Source organism: Arachis duranensis, chromosome 1 (genome assembly GCF_000817695.3).
Source record: "Arachis duranensis cultivar V14167 chromosome 1, aradu.V14167.gnm2.J7QH, whole genome shotgun sequence".
Taxonomy (NCBI): domain Eukaryota; kingdom Viridiplantae; phylum Streptophyta; class Magnoliopsida; order Fabales; family Fabaceae; genus Arachis; species Arachis duranensis.
In genome coordinates, this window is record NC_029772.3 from 70,829,976 (window position 1) to 70,846,983 (window position 17,008).

Sequence of the window (17,008 nt, forward strand, 5' to 3'; positions counted from 1 at the left end):
TTCAAAATTCATGCAATTCTTTCCTTTTCAATTAAGCACGTTTTTATTCAAGAAAGGTGATGGATTCATAGGAAATTCATAACTTTAAGGCATAGACACTAAGACATTAATGATCACAAGACACAAATATAGATAAACATAAGCATAATTTTCGAAAAACAGAAAAATAAAGAACAAGGAAATTAAAGAACGGGTCCACCTTAGTGATGGCGGCTTGTTCTTCCTCTTGAAGATCCTATGGAGTGCTTGAGCTCCTCAATGTCTCTTCCTTGTCTTTGTTGCTCCTCTCTCATGATTCTTTGATCTTCTCTAATTTCATGGAGGAGAATGGAATGTTCTTGGTGCTCCACCCTTAGTTGTCCCATGTTGGAACACAATTCTCCTAGGGAGGTGTTCAGTTGCTCCCAATAGTTTTGTGGAGGAAAGTGCATCCCTTGAGGCATCTCAGGGATTTGATGATGAGAGGGGCCTCTTGTTTGGAAAGATGCACTAAATCAAACCTTGTCTTAAATTTTGAAAAGTGCCATGTCATGGTTAGGCAAGGCATTGTTTTAGGAAATATTGTTTCCAAAGAAGGTATTTCCGTAGATCCGGCAAAAATCAATGTTATCTCTAGCTTGCCTTACCCCTCCTTCGAGAGAAAAGTCCATTCGTTCCTTGGACATACAGGATTTTACCGAAGATTTATCAAGGACTTTAGTAAGGTAGCATTGCCTCTATCTTGACTATTGAAAAAGGACATTGAGTTTGATCTAAGCAAGGAGTGCATGGAAGCTTTCGACAAGCTTAAAGTGGCATTGACACAAGCTCCTATCGTAAGAGGGCCGGATTGGAGTCGGCCGTTCGAAATAATGTGCGATGCTTCAAACTATGCGGTGGGAGCCGTGTTAGCACAACGCGAGGGTAAGAATCCATATGTCATAGCCTATGCATCAAAAACACTAGATGGAGCCCAATCCAATTACACTACTACCGAGAAGGAACTCTTGGCTATTGTTTTTACTTTGGATAAATTCCGAGCCTATCTTCTTGGTTCCAAGGTAGTAGTGTACTCAGATGATGCGGCGTTAAAATATTTGTTAGCTAAGAAGGAATCCAAACCAATATTGATTAGATGGGTTTTATTGTTGCAAGAATTTGATTTGGAAATCAAAGATAGGAGTGGTTCGCAAAACCTAGTGGCGGATCACTTAAGTCGCCATGAACACACCAACGGCGATGCCGCTCCTATCAATGATTCTTTTCCCCTTGAGGGCTTACATTCAATCTCGGAAGTTATTCCTTGGTATGCTCTAATGGCAAACTACTTGGTTTCACGCACCTTTCCTCCTAACCTCTCCAAACATCAAAAGGATAAGCTAAAAAGTGAATCCAAATATTATGTATGGGATGATCCCTACCTTTGGAGATGTGGAGCGGACCAAGTAGTCCGAAGGTGCATCCCCCAAACCAAATTCCAAGCAATCTTGGACGCTTGCCATTCCTCCGAGGGAGGTGGACATTATGGACCTCAAAGGACGGCAAGAAAAGTCCTTGATTGTGGATTTTGGTGGCCAACTCTTCTTAAAGACTCTTCTCTTTATTGCAAATCTTGTTCTCAATGCCTTAGATTTGGAAATATCTCTAAGAAGGATGAAATCCCCCAACAAAACATGTTTTTTTGTGAAATCTTTGATGTATGGAGTATCGACTTTATGGGGCCATTCCCAAACTCTAATGGTTTTCTCTACATTTTACTAGCCGTAGATTATGTCTCCAAATGGGTGGAAGCGATACCCACCCGAACGGACGATGCTAATGTAGTTCTCTCCTTTATGAGGAATAATATAATTTGTCGCTTTGGGTCACCGCGAGCAATTGTGAGTGACCAAGGTTCACACTTTTGCAACAAAAGAATGGAAGGGCTCATGAAGAAGTACGGCATCATACATAAAGTTGCCACGGCCTATCACCCCCAAACGAACGGCCAAGCCGAGGTTTCCAATCGGGAAATCAAGCATGTATTGGAAAGGATTGTGAAACCTAGTAGAAAAGATTGGAGTGCCAAGCTTACCGACGCACTTTGGGCATACCGAACGGCATACAAAACACCGATTGGCGTGAGTCCCTTTCGGTTGGTGTATGATAAAGTTTGCCACTTACCGGTAGAAATTGAACACAAAGCATACTGGGCCATCAAGGAATGCAATCTAAATTTGGGTGGGGCTAGAGTTGAGAGGAAGCTTCAATTGGCAGAATTAGAATGTTTGAGATTAGAGGCCTATGACAACTCTTGGCTTTACAAAGAAAAGATGAAAGCCATCCATGATAAGAACATTAGGAGAAGGAAATTTAGGCCCGGTGAACTAGTCCTCCTTTACAACTCAAGGTTGAGATTGTTGCCCGGAAAGCTAAGATCAAGATGGGAGGGACCCTATCAAGTAGAGAAAGCGGAACCTTATGGAGTCTACCATTTGCGTCATCCCTCAAGTCCGGATATTTTCAAGGTAAATGGGCACCATCTCAAATTGTATCATGGTGAGCAAAGGAAGAGCACCAAGGAGATTGAGGTATTCCTTTTGGAAGATGTACCTCTTGACAAAGGGCATTGAGCTAGTGGAAGTCCAACTTAAGAACATTAAACAAAAGTGCTAGGTGGGAGATACCCCACCATGGTGAGATCTATCTTTTTTGCCCTCTTTGTATGTAGCCATTGAACTCTTCTTTGATTTGTGATTGCTTAGTCCTTGACTTGTTTAGCTAGACTTGATTTTATTGTTCATAGAAGTTTGCACTATGGATTACTTGAAATGGTAGAAAACACCCCATTTTTGGGCCTTGGCTAGCTACTTGCTGAATTTATGATAAGATGTGCATTTTTCATGCTCATAAAAAAAAGGGAGTAGGGACACGAGCGCACGCTGTGCGCGCACGCGTCCATAGCGCGGATGCAGGCCCATACATTTTCCAGAGAGTTGGGCCACTCTCGTGCCAACGTTAGGCCCCTAGCACAACTTCATTCGCGCTGACGCGCACCGTGCGCCAGCGCGTCCATATGCTCAAAATGAAATGCGCGCGACCGCGCACATGCCGCATCCGCGCTGATTTACTGCCGCAATTCCCAGGCCAAGGACCCGAGAGTTGTGCCAACTCCGAGATAGCTTCATGCCCGTGCCCAACCCCCTTTGCGCGTACACACACTTGGCGCGCGCACACCGATCTACCACCTCGTGAATCGACGTGCGAGCGCACATGCCGCGCCCGCGTCGATTGCCCTGCCGCACCTTTGGTTCATTTTCCAGAGAGTTGCACCATACCTAGGCCCGCTTTGAGCCAGAGGCACAACACCACTGCCGCGCCCGCGCACATGCTGCGCCGCACCAATCTGATCACCACGGCCTCCGCACGTCCGCACCCTGTGCACGCGCGCACCACCACTCCTGCAGCCAACTTCTGGTACAAAGTCCAGAGAATTGCGCAACTCCTGGGCCAACATTGTGCTACTGGCACAACCACTTCCACGCATGCACGCACTTGGCGCGCGCGCGCCCTTCCTACCCCTGCCCACCTGCGCCATCGATCACCGTGCGCGCACATGAAAAATAAACTAGCGCACCTACATTTCAATTTCTCTGCCCTTCTACCATTCTCCATCTTCTTTCTTTAATCCCCTCCTCTATACCACCCCACGCCCCCCTCTCAGCTACCTCCGACGACCACCCACCTTCGGCGGCCCCCATATTTTCTCTCTCTTCTATTTCTCCACCTTTCTTCTACTCCTCTCTCTCACCTATACCTCCATTACTTCTCTCCCTCCCAAGGATGATCACTAAGAAAGACAAGAGAAAAGCCCCAAAGAAACCAACTGCTAATAGAGCACACCAAGAACCTAAGGCCATGCCCCTCCTCAAGAAGGCAAGGGGCACCGCCAACATTGATGCATTAGAGAAGGACAATCCTCCAAGGAACTCAAGCAAGTTTCCTAACCGCTACTGCGAACTTGTCCATCCCATAATGACTGAGCAAAACTATCACCCGAAGCCCCTTCTAGTCCTTCCGGCTCACATCGCTCCGATGGTGATGCCCCGCATTGAGCGGAGGCAGTGGGGGTTTCTAATGAGACAACCAAAGAAGGCCAACTTATCCTGGGTGGTGGAGTTTTACTCCAACTACTACTCACCCCTTCTCACATCAATTTTTGTGCGCCGAAAGCAAGTCCCGATCACGGTGGAAGCCATCCAAGGAGTGCTTAAGACCGGGCCATTAGCGGATGGGTATGACGCCTATCAAGAAGTTTTGTCGGCACGCTGCGAACATGGGTTTGATTGGGATGCGATTCTCCGAGTAATAGCCATACTCGAAGCCTCTTGGATTCGAGGGAGTATGAAGCAAAGGCCTAAGGGCATCGATGCACATTTCCTCACTCAAGAAGCCGCGGCATGGGCCCAAATCCTAGCTCACTACGTGCTTCCAAGCACCCATGGGTCATCCATTACCGCCGAGCTTGCCTTATTGGTTTGGTGAATCCTAACCGAGAAACCGGTCGACATCCCGCTTGCCATCTGACAAGCCATGAGGCGTATTCATGTTAAGGGAAACTTGCCCTTTCCTGCTATGGTAACCGAATTAATCACAGCGGCCGGTGTTCACCGCAAGACCAAGGACCGGAGGGCCTTAATCCCGGTCGAAGGTGATGTTGTTCCGACCAAGAGGTGCCTCAAACCCCCGGTGGTTACCGAGGACCTTGGCATGGCCATTCCCACTTGTAACCTTACTACTTCATCCGCACCACCGAAATCGTCCAACCAACGCCTTGAAGACCTTCACAGGAAGTTGGACCGTTATAAGCGGCAAAACCAACGCCGATATGCTCATGTGAAGAAGCTTCTAAGTGTTGTCACCCCACCTATGGAGGAACTGGATATCTCCATGTCCACCGCAACCTCAAGCGGAGATAGCACTGATGAAGGAGATGAAGGATATTCTGCATCCGGTAACCCACTGCGCATCACTTATAGCATAGAGGACCGTGCTAAGTTTTAAGTGTGGGGAGGTCGGCCGACTGATCTCCGTAGGTAACACCCGAATAAACTTTTGAATCTCTTTGTTAGTTAGGATAGGTTACATGATTAGGTTTTCTTTGACACCATTTGCATGATAAGTCTACTTGGTTGGAGTAATGAATTCTCTCCTAGGAAACTAAGATTTTAGGGCAACCTTACCAATTTGAAAAAACTTTTGATGCTAAGCTTGTTCGAAGATTGTACTTTGGAACATGGATTTTGAGTTAAGAACACAAGCAAGTGAGTTTTGAGCCTTGTTGCGTGGCTACATCTTATAGTCATTTATCTTCCTTCTTGTGTGCATTGTTTTCTCTCTATGACTGTGATCCTTACTTTGTTTGACTCTATATGTCCATTGTTATATGTGTAAATACATGTATATGATTGAGGCCATCAATTCACTTAGCCACTACCCAAAATAGCCTTACCATATGAACAACCCTTTCAACCAACTTTGAGCCCACGCTTAACCCACTCATTCTTAATTCTAGCACATTACAAGCCAAGAAGCGAAAAACTATGAATGTCCTTATGTGGATCTTTGATTGGATTAATCTAGTGCGTGTGTGTCATTCAAGTGTGGGGAAACAGGGTGGGACATTGGTTGAGAAAAAAGGATGTTTTTGTTTTATATTTCTATATTTGGGAATCGGGTACATACTCGTGCTTTCATTAAATGTAAGACCTTTTTCATTGATAGTCTTGAAAGAAATAATGAAAGAAAGAAAAAATAAGAAAAACAAAAGAAAAAGAAAAGAAGAAAAAATAGAAAAGAAAGAAAAAGAAGAAAAAGAAAGCAAAAAAGGGGACAAAATGCCCCAAAGTAAAGCTCAATAAAGAATCAATGCATAAGTGTTGCGAAATGAAAAGGAAATGCGTGAGTATGTGAAAAAGTGAGGAATGGTAGCTAGACTAGTGTATAATTGTATAGGATGTATATAGGTTAGGTGGAAAGTTTAGGTTAATCAAACGATCCAATTTTTAGCCCACTTAGCCAAATATATAACCCCACCTTGACCCTAGCCCCATTACAACCTAGGAAAGACCTCATAGTACATGTGCGCATGCATGTAATAATTGTTGATTGTTAGAGGAAGAACAAATTTTAGAAAAGCATGAAATAGGGGAGAATTGAGTGATTAACCCGATACACCGAGGGATAGAGTGCAAACACTTCCGGTGAGGGTTCGAAGCTCAAATCCTTGTTCCCGGCTCTCACAAGCATTCTTCAAGCAAGTTGCGCATATCTCACTTTGATGATTAAAATTGGTAAGTTTCGTGCATTGCCTACCATCTTGCCCTATGTGCTTGAATGTATCTTAGGAAGATCGATTTGCTCTTAACCAAGTGGATAGTAGCACCAATCTTAGTTGCATTCATATAAGTAGATTGCACCTCATGAATCTCATGCCTTTGTGATCCTTTGGTGTTTTGCTTTTCTCTAAGCATGAGGACATGCTATAATCTAAGTGTGGGGAGGTTGATAAACCCCATTTTTAGGGTTTATCTTGTATTGATTTCGAGGGTTTTATCAATGATCCTACACACTTATTCATATGAAAATACATGATTTTGTGTTCCGTTCCCAATTTTGCCTCATGGATGAAAACATGCTTCTTTTGCACTAAATTAGATATATTCTTAATCCTCCTCTAGTACCATTCGATACCGTGACTGTGTGTTAAGTGGTTTCAGAGTTTATAGGGCACTGATGACTTGGAGGAGAGAATGGGAGCATGCATAAAGGAAAGGAGCATGGAAAATTGAGCTTTGGAAACTTCAGCAGTGGCGCACGCGCGCACATGGCGCGTCCGCGCAGATTTTGTGCCACCAGAGCCAAAGCCAGGAGCCAAGCTACGAGCCGGCGCGTTTAGCGGCTAAGCCATAATCCTCATGGACGCGCTTGATGATTGGATTTTTGACAGTTTAGAATTGACCAATGAAGTCTCGTTGTAAAGTATAGTCTCTAAACCAACAATAATCCTCTCATACAAAAATTTGTTTGTCACGAGTACAAACCCCTAAATTTATAAACCAAAGTATTGGAACCTCGAGTCGTTCTCCTTAGGAATTACAATAAAGTGTCTTGTTATTGGTTATGAGTTATTTTTGGGGTTTTGATAAGAAACATGAAAGATAAATGGCAAAAAAAGTAAACTAATAGCTAAAAGGTATTGGCAAGGTTTGGTGGTCAAGGATCTCTATCTTAATCATTAACCACAATATGAGAATTGGCAAGGATTAATCCCATTAAGTCATCACTAACCACAATATGAGAATTGGCAAGGATTAATCCCATTAAGTCATCCTCTAACTAGTAAAAGAAAGTCAAATGAGCTATATCAATCCTAGTCTATAAGTCCTAACTCTCCACTAATTCAATTAGTGAGAAATAGAGTCAATGGATCCCAATCATCAATCACTTGGACATTAGCAACTCAAGAAGTCCTAAGTTACCTTTCCAAGCCAAGAGCACAAAATTCTACTTTAAAATCTAACCAAGCATTTTATCAAACACTTGGAAGGCAAACGAATAAAGCATAGTGCATTATTTGGATCTTTGTAGCTCAAGTTATGGTCGATTAAGTGCGAAGAGGTCGGCTTGACAGCTTTTGCGATTCCTACATTTCTTCATGAGTTCTCCATTTTTACATGCTTTTCCTTTATTCTCTTGATCTAATCTTTGCCTCCTAAATCTGAAATCACTTAACAAACATATCAAGGCATCTAATGGAATTAAGGTGAATTAAATTTAGCTATTTTAAGACCTAAAAAGCATGTTTTCACTCTTAAGCACAATTAAAGGAGAAGTTACAAAACCATGCTATTTCATTGAATAAATGTGGGTAAAAGGTGATAAAATCCCCAAAAATCAATACAAGATAAACCCTACAAATGGGGTTTATCAACTTCTCCACACTTAAACCAAGCATGTCCTCATGCTTAAACCAAGAGAAAGCAAAGGGCATCAACATTTATTCAATGTGAGCTAATCTAAGTGCAACCTAAACTATATGCATCTATCTATATAAATACAACTAAATGCAAAATGATTCTGCCTACTTGGTTAAAAATAAATCAATCCTCCAAGTCATACATGCACAATTAGGGCCAAGATCATATGACGATTCATGAATCCTACCAATTCGAATATCAAAATGAAGTTCAAGTACACTTGCACGAAGAACACTCATGAAAGCCGAGAATCATGGAATTGAGCATCGAACCCTCACCGGAGGTGTTTGCACTCTAGTCGCTCAAGTGTGTAGGGTCGATTCTCTCAATTCTCTCCTAATCATGCTTTCCAAGATTTGTTTTTCTTCTGACAATCAACTTATATTTCATGCATGCATACAAGTATCATGAGGTCTTTTCTTTAGGTTGTAATGGAGCTAGGGTCAAGGTAAGGATGCATATTAGTGAGCTTGAAATTTGAATCTTTGACAAGCTTAAACTTTCCACCTAAACTATATGATAACCTATACAATTAAGTACTAATCTAACTACCCATTCTTCACTTTTTCACATACTCATATGTTCTCTTTTTGATTTACCACACATATGCATTGACTTTTATTGAACTTTACTTTGGGGCATTTTGTCCCCTTTTATTGCTTTTTTTTCTTTTCTTTTCTTTTTCTATTTTTTTTCTTTTGTTTTCTTTTTCACATTTTTTTTCTCTTTTTTTTTCTTTTCTTCTTTTGTTTTTCTCTCTTTTTTTTCTTTTTTTAAGCTACATACAAGAACATCAATACATAAGGTCTATACATTTAATCAATTAATCAGTGATGAACGGATAATTTATACGCTTTTTGGCATTGTTTTTAGATAGTTTTTAGTATAATCTAGCTACTTTTAGGGATTTTTTCATTAGTTTTTATGCTAAATTCACATTTCTGGACTTTACTATGAGTTTGTGTGTTTTTCTGTGATTTTAGGTAATTTCTGGCTGAAATTGAGGGACCTGAGCAAAACCCTGATAAGGAGGCTGACAAATGACTGCTGATGCTGTTGGATTCTAACCTTCCTGCACTCGAAATAGATTTTCTAGAGCTATAGAACTCCAAATGGCGCGCTCTCAATGGCGTTAGAAATTAGACATCCAGATCTTTCCAGAAATATATAATAGTCCATGCTTTATTCGAAATTAGATGATGTAAACTGGCGCTCAACGCAAGTTCCATGTTGCATTCTAGAGTCAAACGCCAGAAACACGTCACGAACCAGAGTTGAACGCCGAAAACACGTTACAACTTGGCGTTCAACTCCAAAAGAAGCCTCTGCACGTGTAAAGCTCAAGCTCAGCTCAAGCACACACCAAGTGGGCCCTGGAAGTGGATTTCTGCATCAATTACTTACTTTTGTAAACCCTAGTAGCTAGTCTAGTATAAATAGAACTTTTTACTAGTGTATTAGTCATCTTTTGACCACGTTACATCTCTGGTCTCAGTTTTATTCTATTATTCATCTTAGGAGGCTATTGATCACGTTTATGGGGGCTGGCCATTCGGCCATGCCTGAACCTTCATCACTTATGTATTTTCAACGGTGGAGTTTCTACACACCATAGATTAAGGGTGTGGAGCTCTGATGTACCTCAAGTTTTAATGCAATTACTACTATTTTCTCTTCAATTCAGTTTATTCCTGTTCTAAGATATTCGTTGCACTTAACCATGACGAATGTGATGATCCGTGACACTCATCATCATTCTCACCTATGAACGCGTAACTGACAACCACTTCCGTTCACCTTAGACCGGGCGTATATCTCTTGGATTCCTTGACCAGAATCTTCGTGGTATAAGCTAGAATTGATGGCGGCATTCATGAGAATTCGGAAAGTCTAAACCTTGTCTGTGGTATTCCGAGTAGGATTTCGGGATTGAATGACTGTGACGAGCTTCAAACTCGCGATTGTTGGGCGTGATGACAAATGCAAAAGAACCAAGGGATTCTATTCCGACATGATCGAGAACTGACAGATGATTAGTCGTGCCGTGACAGAGCATTTGGACCTTTTTCACTGAGAGGATGGGATGTAGCCATTGACAACGGTGATGCCCTACATACAGCTTGCCATGGAAAGGAGTAAAAAGGATTGTATGAAGGCAGTAGGAAAGCAGAGATTCAGAAGGAGCACAGCATCTTCATACGCCTATCTGAAATTCCCACCAATGATTTACATAAGTATTTCTATCTTTATTTTCAGTTTATTTATTATTATTATTCGAAAACTCCATAACCATTTATTATCCGCCTGACTGAGATTTACAAGATGACCATAGCTTGCTTCATACTAACAATCTCCATGAGATCGACCTTTACTCACGTAAGATTTATTACTTAGATGACCCAGTGCACTTGCTGGTTAGTTGTGTGAGGTTGTGAAGAAAGTGCTGAGTTAGTAAATGCGCACACCAAGTTGAATGCCATTATAAGAGATCACAATTTTGTGCACCAAGTTTTTGGCGCCGTTGCCGGGGATTATTTGAGTATGGACAACTGACGGTTCATCTTGTTGCTCAGATTAGGTAATTTTCTTTTTTATTTCCTTTTCAAAAAGTTTTCAAAAATATTTTTCAAAATTTTTCCTTTATTTTCGAAAAATCCTTCAGAGTTTTTAAGAATGAATTCTAGAGTTTCAAAATGGTACGCTGAAGCTTGGCTGGCCATCAAGCTTTAGACTAACCTGGTATGATTCCTGGGATTTTGATTGAGGACTTTGAATTCATTAGTTCCTTTTTCCTATATGTTTTTCGAAAAATATAAAATAAAATTCAAAAAAATTAATAAAATCATAAAATCAAAAATATTTTATGATTCTTGTTTGAGTCTTGTGTCACGTTTTAAGTTTAGTGTCAATTGCATATTCATCTTGTTCTTGCATTTTTTGAAAATTCATGCATTCATAGTGTTCTTCATGATCTTCAAGTTGTTCTTGGTAAGTCTTCTTGTTTGATCTTTAAAATTTCTTGTTTTGTGTTTTATGATATTTTTCATGTGCATTTTTGCATTCATAGTGTCTAAACATGAAAGATTTCTAAGTTTGGTGTCTTGCATGTTTTCTTTGCATCAAAAAGTTTTCAAAAATATGTTCTTGATGTTCATCATGATCTTCAAAGTGTTCTTGGTGTTCATCTTGACATTCATAGTGTTCTTGCACGCATCATTGGTTTTGATCCAAAATTCTCATGTTTTGGGTCATATTTGTGTTTTTCTCTCTCATCATTAAAAATTCAAAAATAAAAAAAAATATCTTTTCCTTTTTTCTCTCAAAATTTCTAAAATTTGGGTTGACTTAGTCAAAAATTTTTAAAATTAGTTGTTTCTTGTAAGTCAAGTCAAATTTTCAAATTTTAAAAATCTTTCTTTTTCAAAAATTTGATTTCAAAATATCTTCTTATCTTCTTATCTTTTCAAAATTTGACTTTCAAATCTTTTTCAACTAACTATTTGACTTTTTGTTTATTTCTTATCTTTTTCAAAACCACCTAACAACTTTTCTCTCTCTAATTTTTGAAAATACCTCCCTCTTTTTAATTAATTAATTATTTTAAATTTTAATTTTAATTTTATTTCTTATCTTAATTTTTGAAAATCATTAACTCCTTTTCAAAATTATTTTCAAAAACTTCTGTCTCTCATCTTATTCCATTTATTTATTCATTTACTAACACTTCTCTTCATCTCAAATCTCTGCCCCTATCCTCACCCTTGTATTTGGATTTTCCTTTCTTTATTCCCTTCTTCTTCTACTAACATAAAGGAATCTCTATACTGTGACATAGAGGATTCCTCTACCTTTTCTATTCTCTTCTTTCTCATATGAGCAGGAACAAGAAAAAAGGCATTCTTGTTGAAGCTGATCCAGAACCTGAAAGGACTTTGAAAAGGAAACTAAAAGAAGCTAAATTACAACAATCCAGAGACAACCTTGCTGAAATTTTTGAACAAGAAAAGGAGATGGCAGCCGAACCCAACAACAATAATGCAAGAAGGATGCTTGGTGATTATACTGCACCTACGTCCAAGTTTGATGGAAGAAGCATCTCAATTCCTGCCATTGGAGCAAACAATTTTGAGCTGAAACCTCAATTAGTTGCTCTAATGCAACAGAACTGCAAGTTTCATGGACTTCCATTAGAAGATCCCTACCAGTTTTTAACTGAGTTCTTGCATATCTGTGAGACTGTTAAGACTAACGGAGTAGATCCTGAAGTCTACAGGCTCATACTTTTCCCTTTTGCTGTAAGAGACAGGGCTAGAACATCGTTGGACTTCTTTTGCTGTAAGAGACAGAGCTAGAACATGGTTGGACTCTCAACCTAAAGATAGCCTGGACTCTTGGGATAAGTTGGTCACAGCCTTCTTGGCTAAGTTCTTTCCTCCTTAAAAGCTGAGCAAGCTTAGAGTGAATGTTCAGACCTTCAAACAAAAAGATGGTGAATCCCTCTATGAAGCTTGGGAAAGATACAAGCAGATGACCAAAAGATGTCCTTCTGACATGTTTTCAGAATGGACCATGATAGATATATTATATTATGGTTTATCTGAGTTCTCTAAGATGTCACTGGACCATTCTGCAGGTGGATCCATTCACCTAAAGAAAACGCCTGCAGAAGCTCAAGAACTTATTGACATGGTTGTAAATAACTAGTTCATGTACACTTCTGAGAGAAATTCCGTGAATAATGGGATGCCTCAAAGGAAGGGAGTTCTTGAAATTGATGCTCTGAATGCCATATTGGCTTAAAACAAAATGTTGACTCTACAAGTCAACATGATTTCTCAAAGTCTGAATGGATGGCAAAATGCATCCAACAGTACTAAAGAGGCATCTTCTGAAGTAGAAGCTTATGATCCTGAGAATCCTGCAATGGCAGAGGTAAATTACATGGGTGAACCTTATAGAAACACCTATAATTCATCCTGGAGAAATCATCTGAATTTCTCATGGAAGGATCAACAAAAGCCCCAACAAGGCTTTAATAATGGTGGAAGAAATAGGTTCAGCAATATCAAGCCTTATCCATCATCTTCTCAGCAACAGACAGAGAATTCTGAGCAGAGTACCTCTAACTTAGCAAATTTAGTCTCTGATCTGTCTAAGGACACTTTAAGTTTCATGAGTGAAACAAGGTCCTCCATCAGAAATCTGGAGGCACAAGTGGGCCAGCTGAGTAAGAAAGTCACTGAAACTCCTCCTAGTACTCTCCCAAGTAATACTGAAGAGAATCCAAAAAGAGAGTGCAAGACATTGATATAATCAACATGGCCGAACCTAGAGAGGAAAGAGAGGACGTGAATCCCAATGAGGAAGACCTCATGGGATGTCTCTCAAGCAAGAAAGAGTTCCCTATTGAGGACCCAAAGGAATCTGAGGCTCATATAGATACCATAGAGATTCCACTAAACCTCCTTCTGCCATTCATGAGCTCTGAGAACTATTCTTCCTCTGAAGAGGATGAAGATGTAACTGGAGAGCAAGTTGCTCAATATCTAGGAGCCATCATGAAGCTGAATGCTAAGTTGTTTGGTAATGAGACTTTGGAAGGTGAACCTCCCTTGCTCATTAGTGAACTAGATGCATGGGTTCAGTAAACTTTACCTCAAAAGAGACAAGATCCTGGCAAATTCGTAATACTCTGCACCATAGACACCATGATCTTTGAAAAAGCTCTGTGTGACCTGGGGTCAGGTATAAATCTTATGCCACTCTCTGTAATGGAGAAGCTGGGGATCATTAAGGTAAAACCTGCCATATTCTCATTACAAATGGCAGACAAGTCAGTAAGACAAGCTTATGGATTAGTAGAGGACGTGTTAGTGAAGGTTAAAGGCCTTTACACCCCTGCTGATTCATAATCTTAGACACTAGGAAGGAGGAGGATGAATGCATCATCCTTGGAAGACCCTTCCTAGCCACAACAGGAGCTGTGATTGATGTTGACAGAGGAGAACTAGTCCTTCAATTAAATGGGGACTACCTTGTGTTTAAAGTTCAAGGATCTTCTTCTGCAACTATGGAGAGGAAGCATGAAAAGCTTCTCTCAGTACAGAGTCAAACAAAGCCCCCACAATCAAGCTCTAAGTTTGGTGTTGGGAGGCCACAGCCAAACTCTAAGTTTGGTGTTGAGAGTCTACAACATTGACCTGATCACCTGTGTGGCTCCATGAGAGCCCACTGTCAAGCTATTGACATTAAAGAAGCGCTTATTGGGAGGCAATTTTTATTTATTTTATTTTATTTTTATTGTTTTTTTATGTTTTATTAGGTTCATAATCATGTGGAGTCACGAAGAAAATACTAAAATTAAAAACAGAATAAAAAACAGCAGAAGAAAAATCACACCCTGGAAGAAGGACTTACTGGCGTTCAAACGCCAGTAAGGAGCATCTGGCTAGCGTTCAAACGCTAGTAAGAGCATCTGGCTGGCATTCAACGCCAGAACAGAGCATGGATCTGGCATTGAACGCCAAAAACAAGCAGCATCCTGGCATTTGAATGCCAGGAATATACCCTGAGGAGAGCTGGCGCTGAACACCAGAAACAAGCATGGAACTGGCGTTCAACGCCAGAAACATGCTGCAATTGGGCATTGAACGCCCAACATAAGCATCACTTCGGTGTTTAAACGCCAGAATTGTATGCAAAGGTGTTTTACATGCCTAATTGGTGCAGGAATGTAAATCCTTGACACCTCAGGATCTATGGACCCCACAGGATCATCCCAGGATCTGTGGACCCCACAGGATCCCCACCTACCTCAACTCACCTTCTCTCCTCTTCTTCACATTCAAACTCTCTTCCCCTTAAACACTCTTCCCCAAAAACTCTTCACCAATCACCTCAATTTCCCTTCACCAATCACCTCAATTTCTCTTCCCAATTACCCACCTTCACCACTCACATCCATCCACCCTTCCCCATAAACCCCACCTACCTTCAAAATTCAAAATTTCTTTTCCACCCAAACCCACCCTAAATAGCCAAACCTACTCCCCCTCCCTCACTATATAAACCCCTCCATCCTTCTTCATTTTCACACAACACAACCCCCTCTTCTATACCTTGGCCGAATACACCTCCCCCCACTCTCCTCCATATTTTCTCTTCCTCTTCTTCTTTTCTTTCTTCTTTTGCTCGAGGGCGAGCAATATTCTAAGTTTGGTGTGGTAAAAAGCATAGCTTTTTGTTTTTCCATAACCACCTATGGCACCTAAGACCGGAGAAACCTCTAGAAAAGGGAAAGGGAAGACAAAAGCTTCCACCTCCGAGTCATGGGAGATGGAGAGATTCATCTCCAAAGCCCATCAAGACCACTTCTATGATGTTGTGGCCAAGAAGAAGGTGATCCCTGAGGTTCCTTTCAAGCTCAAGAAAAATGAGTATCCGAAGATCCGACATGAGATCCAAAGAAGAGGTTGGGAAGTTCTGACCAACACCATTCAACAAGTCAGAATCTTAATGGTTCAAGAGTTCTATGCCAATGCATGGATCACTAGGAACCATGACCAAAGTATGAACCCGAATCCAAAGAATTATCTTACAATGGTTCGGGGGAAATACTTAGATTTTAGTCTGGAAAATGTGAGGTTGGCGTTCAACTTGCCTACAATGCAAGAAAATGCACGCCCCTACACAAGAAGGGTCAACTTTAATCAAAGGTTGGACCAAGTCCTTATGGATATATGTGTGGAAGGAGCTCAATGGAAAAGAGACTCCAAAGGCAAGTCGGTTCAACTAAGAAGACTGGACCTCAAGCTTGTGGCTAGAGGAATGGTTGGAGTTCATCTAACGTTCCATCATCCCCACTAGCAACCGATTTGAAGTTACTGTGGATCGGGCCATCATGATTCATAGCATCATGATTGGAGAGGAAGTAGAAGTTCATGAAGTCATCTCCCTTGAATTCTACAAAATAGCCGAAAAGACCTCTACCTTGGCAAGGCTAGCTTTTCCTCATCTTATTTGCCATCTATGTTACTCAGCTGGAGTTATCATAGAAGGAGACATCCCCATTGAGGAGGACAAGCCCATCACTAAGAAGAAGATGGAGCAAACAAGAGAGCCCACTCATGGAACCCAAGAGACGCATGAGGAAGCTCATCACCAAGAAATCCCGGAGATGCCTCAAGGGATGCATTTTCCTCCCAACAACTATTGGGAACAACTCAACACTTCTCTAGAAGATTTGAGTTACAATGTGGATTAATTAAGGGTGGAACATCAAGAGCACTCCATCATTCTCCATGAAATTAGAGAAGATCAAAGAGCAATGAGGGAGGAGCAACAAAAGCAAGGAAGAGACATAGAAAAACTCAAGGACATCATTGGTTCTTCAAGAAGAAAGCGCCACCATCACTAAGGTGGACTCAATCCTTGTTCTTATTTTTTTTGTTTTTTGGTTTTTATGCTATATGTGTGTTTATGTTTTGTGTCTCTACCTCATGATTATTAGTATTGAGTAACTATGTCTTAAGGCTATGAATAATTCCATGAATCCCTCACCTCTCTTAAATAAAAAATGTTTCTAATTCAAAAGAACAAGAAGTACATGAATTTTGAAATTATCCATGAATTTAGTTTAATTATATTGATTTGGTGACAATACTTTTTGTTTTCTGAATGAATGCTTGAACAGTGCATAATTTTGATCTTGTTGTTTATGAATGTTAAAATTGTTGGCTCTTGAAAGAATGATGAACAAAGAGAATGTTATTGACAATCTGAAAAATCATGAAAATTGATTCTTGAAGCAAGAAAAAGCAGTGAAAAAGCAAAAGCTTGCGAAAAAAAAGGCGAAAAAAATTAGAAAGAAAAAGAGAAAGCAAGCAGAAAAAGCCAATAGCCCTTAAAACCAAAAGGCAAGGGTAAAAATAATCCAAGGCTTTGAGCATCAATGGATAGGAGGGTCCAAGGAAATAAAATCCAGGCCTAAGCGGCTAAATCAAGTTGTCCCT

At 40.5% G+C, this 17,008-nt stretch overlaps 1 non-coding gene and 1 pseudogene across 1 annotated transcript; one reads left to right on the plus strand and one right to left on the minus strand.

The window, feature by feature from the left end:
* LOC110275726 (uncharacterized) overlaps nt 1-17,008 on the plus strand; it is a 42,818-nt pseudogene that overhangs the window by 16,490 nt on the left and 9,320 nt on the right.
* LOC127742990 (small nucleolar RNA R71) lies at nt 12,447-12,550 on the minus strand. Its single transcript, XR_008004324.1, has one exon. It is a non-coding gene; the product is annotated as a small nucleolar RNA R71 (small nucleolar RNA).